This window comes from Drosophila ananassae, chromosome 2L, assembly GCF_017639315.1.
Source record: "Drosophila ananassae strain 14024-0371.13 chromosome 2L, ASM1763931v2, whole genome shotgun sequence".
NCBI classification, from domain to species: domain Eukaryota; kingdom Metazoa; phylum Arthropoda; class Insecta; order Diptera; family Drosophilidae; genus Drosophila; species Drosophila ananassae.
In genome coordinates this window covers 27,380,771-27,389,532 of record NC_057927.1, presented here as the reverse complement: position 1 = coordinate 27,389,532, position 8,762 = coordinate 27,380,771, and positions in this window count along the sequence as shown.

The window sequence follows — 8,762 nt, the reverse complement described above, 5'->3', positions numbered from 1 at the left end:
CTATCATTTCAACTGGCATTGTTTGCACAGACATTACACTAATGAAACGTACACAGCCCCAGTGGATTATTTGCATAATTCGGTAAACAAACAGGCCAATAACAAAAGGGAGAAAAGGTCTAGGTTGTTCAAGCGGAAGTCCTGACTCTAGTTCCACTTGCAAATAGTTGATGATGAAAGGCAAGCGGAGAAGCATGTGACTTTCAATTGACGGATGCTCATAACTACTCTTAAGGAAATAACAAACAAACTGGTTTTCTTCCTGGCTAGTTAAGTCATTTTTTTCACAATAAATTCCCAAGGAAGTGGCTAATTAGTAAAGCTACAAATTAGCGAAAACAATGCGCTAGACAATCGACTTACATTATGAATGCGAACAAAGCCGCCAAAAGAAGGCAAAGCTCCAAAAACAGGCAACGGAAACTGAGCCGAGACTGGGCCAAGTGTCAATTGAAACAATTCAATTGCTCTGCCAACCGGACAAGCGCCAAGTGGTGGCCGAGGGGACTCCCATTGGGGGTGGCAAGAACACGGGTTGTCGGCTGGACTGTGTGAGTGTGGCGAGTGCTTAACCATTGGGTTATTTGAAATTGAAAGACAGATTAAAGGATTTGCTCCTGGCGAGCCAAGCCGCACCAGACGGAGGCGACGACATCCCGAGCAGGGCGGATGCCACCCGGATGAGGGAGAAGGCTTTGGTCATTTGAGTGCCCAGCAGGCGGCGATTTTATTGCCTCGACAACCTGCTGGGAACACCCTTAAAACAGCAAAAAAGATGTGGGGATAGAAAAAGACCAGCCACACACACACACATTCAGATGGGCGACTGTGGACCGGCACTAAAGGGCAATTAAACACTCAAGCGGTGCGGCATCCACCAAGTAAGTGTTGAAAAAGTCAGCCCCATTGGAGTTATTCGAAAGTCAATGGCATTAAAAAACCATGAAACGATATTTATCTTCACAAATGCCCTTTGGAATAGCCATAAAGTGAAATAGGGCAATAATTGCCAAGCGGCTTTAAGCTCATGAAATCAAATCAAGTTTAAATTTGTGATTAGTAAGCAGAAAATTATCACTGGCAATGGTTTTATTTTATTAATTTACAATTACTATAACTTTCTTATGTTCTGTTAAAGCCACCCAACATAGTCCTTTGGGCCACAGTTCGTTCTCTCCTCGAAGTATGCAACACTAATCAAGACACACTTGCAGATTTGTGCGATTGCGTGTCCGTGTACGTGTGCGTTTGCGGGCATTTTATGCCTCTGTCTGTATGCGTGTCTGTCCGCAGAAATGGAATTTACACACCTTTCTCACGCAAGAACGGGGCGTGGCACGGGGCTTGGGGGAACCGGGGGAACCGCAGCACTATGGTCCAGACGACCCCTTTTGTTGGCCAAAATTCAAATTTTAAAAGTTAAAATATCGAAGTCATTTTAATCGCATTTTATTCGGAGAAGACCGACTATCAATGCTGCATACTAAAAATTTTTATACATGGCGCCACATTCACGAAATCGGAACTTAAACTCAGCTGGTCATACTGAAAAAAGTTTGAAGTGTAAAAGTGAAAAAAAAAGAGTCTTTTTCAACATCACATTGCGCAAAAAATACAACAATTTTACCAATCTTTAGACATGAATAAGATTCAGTGGGGTTTGTACTACGTGTTGTGTATAATGAAATGTTATATATTGTTGTGGTGTCTTCGTAGTTATATGTTAAAGTGAATCGTCTGAACTGTGAAAATTGTGTAGAAATCTCGTTTTTATAAAGCTGTAGAAAGTGAGTCCAGCCTAGTCCAACTTTGAAACCTTTTGTACGTCGTAGAGTAATTAATTATCTTTCGATTGTATATAGTCAGAATTGCCACTTTTAACCACTTTCTTTGGAATTTGCGTTTTTAGCTCATAACCTAAAATTCGACAACTCAGAATTGTTTGAAATATGGAAGTCTGTGAAGACCCAAGAACAAAAGTACAAAGCAATTCTTGATTTTTTTAAATCTAAAACTAGTGGCGAAATATTTGAGAAAAAAATGCAAGCTTTTGAGGATGCCAGTAAGAAAATATGCTACCGTTTAACGGTAAAATGGAAGAATTGCAGATCGAATGCAAAGCTATTTCAAAGGAGACATTCCGATTGGCTCTGTTCACAAACTTGTATTCCGGTTGGAAGGAGAAAACATTCAATAGGACGCCCTGTACTAGACTACTTAGAAAAATCTCGAAGGGCTCAAAGAAAACAGGTAGCAGATCTTGTGGTGTCTGATCTGACGCATTCATAACCCAAAAAAAATGAAGCTCCCACCTGAAGTCTTGGAAATGCTCTTATGCGAAGGGGGCCCAAGTGAAGACTTCGAATATGAAGAGGAATTCGATGACAGTCTTAAATACGAACTAAATTTTGAACTAGAGAATGAAAATCAAGAGCTTTTACAACATTTGGGTCTGTTAATTAATCAAATTTAAAAAGCATAATACAAACTTAAACGTTATCTATTTCAGATCCCTGAAGCTGTTTCCTTTATGTGGAACCCTTAATTTCATTGATTTTTATTAAAACTGTATATTAATATTATGTTTTTGATCCAATACAACCATATTTTAAAACATTTAATAAAATAAAAAAAATATATATAAAAAGAGGCGGTGCCACACCCATTTTTTTTTAAATTTCTACTGCCTATGGATTATATTAACCCAATAAAAAAAACTAGATCGAAATATCTTGTTCCATTCGTGAGTTATTAATTTATGCCAACAAAAGGGGTCGTCTGGACCATAGTGCGCAGGCGGGCTGGCCATCAAACCGGCCACAACGTGGCCCACAAGCTGCAACACATGGCCAAAAACCGAGAGCCAGGACTGTGACTGTGTGTGTTTGTTTGAGTGAGTGCGTGGCGCATTTTTAGCTAAAGCTTTTTTGTTTCAAATTCTTTTTCTCCAGTCATCTGTGGCTTGGAGTTTTGTGTTATGCTTTCATCTGGCGCCTGCTGTTGGCCAATTTGCCTAGCCCGAATTGCACTTGCATGCTAATGAAAAGTGCTTACCACACAAACCCCCAGAAAAAATAGAAGAGAACTTTAAATTGCCTCCCCTTTAAGGCTAAATGCAAACACATGCAGTCGCCCCTGGATTTACATATAAATAGTAATAATAACAGCGCCGAATGGGGCGCGGCAATCAGCGTTCGGCGCTGCATTAATGAAACTCAAAACAACAACAAGCCCAGGCCCAGGCAGGGCATTGTGCAACTGCCACAGCAGTGTCCTTGAAGTCCTTGTGCCAGCCAACTAAACAATGGCAACATGAAGGCTCCGGCGTAAATCGTGCCACTTCATTATGGCAGCCACCAGCAGCAGAAGCGGCGGCGGGGAATAAGCCTTGCAAATGAGTTTTCCCTTTCACGACTTTCACTGCTCATTTTGCTGCCAGAACTGGTTAGCATTGTGACATGGCTGAGGGCTTATTGTATTTTGATCAATAATTGCGGCTGAATGCGAGGAGGTTAAAGGGCTTGCAATGCTGGAGGAGAGTGATGTTTTGATTATTGAACAAATTGAGGTGGAAACCATACCTCTTACATAAAACACCTGCCAGAATATGGATTAGATTATTTACAAGTCATGGAATTCCTATGTAATTTGTTTACACAAATGAAGGAATTCATGTATATTTAACTGAGCCATTCAGCTAATGCCGGACAATTCCTTGGAAAATTATGCAATCAAACCCATCACCTGCCGAGAGCTGAACGGACAAGTCAGAAACAATTACGCACAGCTCGTCAACTGCCCGGCACACGCTGCGTATGCTGGATAACACTTTGTGACATCTGACGGTATCTGACAAGCATCCGACAAGCCTTGTATCTGTGCGGTTGTGTATCTGCAAGATGCCTCCGTCAATGCATGCGAATGTGTAAATATTTGCATGGTAATTAACTAGAACATCTAGCCCCCTCCCTCCCCATACACATCTAAATTAGCCGTCGTCCTTGATTTTCACATTTGCCACTGATGCGTGCCGGCTCGCTAGGTGGAAAATGTTACCTATCACATTTTTTTGCCGCACAATTATGCAGATTGCCACAGAAGAGGCACTAGGCTGATGGGGACACGAAAGTTTGGGCCAAATATTTGCCATTTGGGCGAGGACACGCCCCAGCACCGACTCCTGGTGGTTGGCTTATGTTTGTGTTTGCCATTTTCGGACCACTGAAAATTGCAACTTTTCCATGATTTGTAAATAAACTCAAGTGGCAGCCAGCAAACATTTTTTATTATTTTTGGTTTTTTTTTTTTGGTGGAGAGAAAGCAAACCGAACCTCGTCTTCGAGTTTGAGGCAAACACTCGAGCGTGTAAATGCACATACGAAAAAAATAGGGCTTGGGAAACTAAAATAGAAACACATTTCATTTCCGTAAGATCTGGCAGAGTGGAAAAGGAAAATGTTGAGTTGAAAAAAAAAAAAAATAGGAAAACCCATGCTGCCGGAGAACAACTGGCAAACAACAAGAAACTGGAAATAAACTTGGCGATAAACCAACGAAATCGATTGGAAATATTTTAACGAAATTGCAGCTTAAAGTGTCAAGGCAGTGTGTTGGTTGCTGCCAAGAAGGGGGAGGGCTTTTTCCAAAGCGGTTCTCCGATGATGTGGGGCGAGCTGGAGCAGCAGGGCGGTGGCAATCATTTGCAGTGACGTTAAGATGAGTGCTCGTTGCAATGATTCGACTGTCGATGATTATGAGGCTGCAGCTGCAAATGGTTTCTGTTGGGTATTTAGATAATGCCGCCCATTTACTTTTCTTTCAAACCTATCTTTTCAATCTTTGGTAACAGAATGGGGCGAAATAAAAGTTCTGTTAAGGTAAGACCTAATTTTCAGAGAGCTATTAACAAAGTAGTATCTCTCTTAACTATGAGGTCCTGCTGAAATAATATCTCGTTCTTAAGCCCCACAATAATGATGAAAAATATCATGACCACCCACAGTCTTACGTATCCTCGGCACTATTGTCCTGGCCGCTGGTGCATCTCTCCAGTGAGCAGTTCAAGTGAAGCACAACGGCAAGAAACAGTTTAAATGCTAACAATGCAACGGTTTCGGGTCAAGTATTTCCATTTTTCCTCCTCTCCTCCCCCGAGGGCTGGGGGCTACGGAAACGAAGTGTAATGAAAGCGTGTAAAGTGCAAATCGAAAAGGCAATACAAGCAACGAGTACAAAATACTTGTGCTTCCCTTTTGGCCAGAATTTTCTCTAAATTACCAATGTCGGGGCGTGAGGGCCGGGGCGATAAGGATAAGTTGGTAAGGTGCCCGGACACATCCTGCAACAGCGAACCAGGTGAGGAGGAAACAAGTCCAAGGAAATGTATCGCAAAATGAAGCAAGTTTCTTTCATGCTCCAAATAGTGCTATTTTTTCCTGGCCATTTAGTTGGGGGAAATTATAACTTTAATTAAATGCATTTAATTTGGAAGCCAGCAGCTGCATTCTAATGCCTTGACTTATCGGAAATGGAAGTGCATTCCTGGCCTGTTATTACTTTGGGCCTAAACAGATTTCCATATTTCATTAGCATTTCGTCCGACCGCAAAACCACCAATGAATTAAATATTGATAATTGTTTTTCCGATTCGATTTCATAGACCAGCTGCCCCACTGCTTGTGTTATCTGTGCGAATATAACAAATATATGTGCCTGCGTCAGTAAACTATATTCGCAATTACATAATCCAGCGACAGAGAAGACTTTTTGCATATTTGGATTGTTTTTGTGTTTTTTAGAAATTTATTGCATATTTTGGCGCAGCCCGTGAACTCTCCCGGGAATTGCCCGGGGCTTAGGACACACATGAAACGAGTTTAAAGCCGTCGAGGCGGCGGGCCTGACCAACAAAACGCTCCAAATGAAAAATTTCAATTAACCACAAAAACCGACGGCCAACCAAATCGAAACGAACCAAACCAAAACACAACGGGAAGCAGATACCAAGGGGGGTGGAGCCATCAGAAATGGGTCCACTGCCAACCATTTTTGGCTAAATCATTTTCCTCTCTTTCGATCCGTTTGAGGAGTTTTTGCCCCTAAAGCTGCTGCTTCTGCAGGGGCAGGGTGGAAATCCTTTTGTCAGGATGCACTGTGCGTACTGGGCCACAATTAAGTGCACTCGGCAATGCACCTGACGGACCCCAGCCCGCACGCCGCACGCCGTACACCGCACACCCAAGCACACTATTCATTTATTCATTGAAGATTGGCTTTGCCCAATCAATTGGCCATGGACCATGGACCCGTGCATTTGGATGCGGCCAGGATTCGGCTGCACCAAATCAACGCAAACTGTGGCCTTTCCGGTGCCCCAAAAGAGTACCGAGAAAAATAATAGTTTTCTAATATTTTATACGATTATTTGGGTCTCAACTATACGTAATTTATCCAATAAAATGTGCATCTTAACTATACTTTTTTAAAATATATATCTCCAAACAATGGCATTTGATATTTTCCACAGTGCAACATTGATTTGAAACCATCGAAATCAATGCGAATTATTTGGTTTTCCAATTCGTTTCACTTCATTAATGACAATCCCTAAGCCCATTTCATTTTATTTTCCCCGTGATAAGAAATATTTAATTGTGTGATTTTTGCGATTCGAAGAATTATTTTATTTGGCATTCATTTGCATGTCTACTGTTTATTGTTCATCATATTGACATCAATTGTTTGTATTATTGCCGAGGATGCAGGGACCGCAGCTAAAATTTATTTCATACATGCCAGCCACACCGCAGCTCATTTGGCGCCACGAAAACCGCCAATTTGGCTTCATGTGGCAAGCAGCTATTCAAATCGAACTTTAATTTTGCATATTTCAGTGTGTGCGGAGAGGGGTGAGTCATGGGGTGAGTGTCGCCCACTCAATCGTTTTCGGAGCATTGTGTTGACAAAGACCTAAATAAAAATTTATGCTCACAAAAGTATGCTATATAACATGCGCATAAAATGATTATGACGATTATGCCCTCGCTCCCTTGCTTCGGATATTATGCGAACAAGAACATGAGCTCCCAACTCAACTACAGTCGAGGATAAGTTAATAGGAACTTCACATCCACACATTACTAAACCGATCTTAAAGCCGATCTACAAGCCGACATGTCTATGTCTGGATTGTATATAGTCCAAATAGGTATATTAAATATATGAAAAATTTACAAATATTTCATTTTAAAATAATATTTTTAATTTAACAAATCGTGCTTGAAAATGTAAAGGATTACACGGTTTCCAGGGTTGAAAAAAAGGAACCACTCTTATATCTTGACACCATACCGCCGGAAGGCAATAATACGAAAAAAGATAAATTCAAGCTAACAGCATAACTTCATATAGAATCCTTCGTTACTAGTAATATTAAGAATTAGTAATTGTCCCAGAAGAAATTAAGATCGGCTTTAAGATCGGTTTAGTAATTCTCTTCTTTCTTTTCCAACCGATTTTGAAAAGCTTAAAGTTTTGAGTGACACTGAAGCTATACTGAAGATACTACCTTTTTTAACTCCGAATGTACTTTTTAGTCGAATGACTTTTGAACAGTATTTAAGATTTTCATTTTTTAAATTTATTTGAAAAATCGACTAAGCCAAATTTTTGTTATGAAAAATACCAATTTCATTATATATATTATTATATTATTTTTAGCTAACAGCTAGTTACATGGTGACCTCCATTGTACTATTCCCCTCCTATACTGTCTTAACACGCTCCCACATTTATTGACACAAATTGCGTTTTCTGAACAGCCGTCGTTGGGAGCTCCTCCGTCTGCCTTTCTTTTTATTAAAGCAATAATAAAATATTCATAAAGATTTTGTTTATGCCACGATAAGAGGACATATTTTAGAATAAACGCCCATTAAATAGGTTTGTGGCTGGCTATTGTGGAATCGATGGGGATCCCTGCTTTATTAGCCCTGCCTGAGTTATTCGTGGTTTTAGTTCGGTTATGTTTTTGGGCAACCTCCGGGTCCTCCTGACCTCCGAGGGCTCAATCAATTCCAGGACAAGCTGTGCTCCCCCGCAAAACAATCATGTCAAGAATTCAATATCAAAGCACGAGCGCAGCTGTCGCTGATGACATCGGAAGTGTCCGCCACTCCTCACGTCCGCCTTTCTTTCGGTGCGATTGATGAACAGGCTGGATTGGTGGCAGGGCAGCGGTCGGGGGCATCGCATTTTGATTACAAATATGAAACATGTTCACACAAATATGACCTGCCCTCGGAGCCCGCACCGAAACCGCCTTCGGATTCCACACAGCTTCCTCAATGGCGTTTGTATGGAGTGCACTTAATGGCAGTCCACACGGGGGAGGGCAATGAGGCGGGAGGCCAAAGTCAAGTTAATATTGGGCCAACTTGAGTCAATTTTCAGAGTGGGTCCCACTGAAAGAAAAAGGGTCGAGTAATTTATGCCAATATTTAAATCTGACATTTTTTCTTCAATAAAAGTAATTATGAAAGACCAATATGTTTATATTTATATAAATTTAAACTTAAATAAAGAATAATAAGTAAATAAGGTAAATAATAAAACAAATTGGTCCATAAGTATGTACATTTTAGAAAATCACATTAAAATAGACTATACTATACGGGTTATTTACGGGGTTTTATGCATCCCGACCGAATAAAACTCATTTTGTAAAATATTAGCTACAATTATTTTTTTCAGTGCATTCTAAC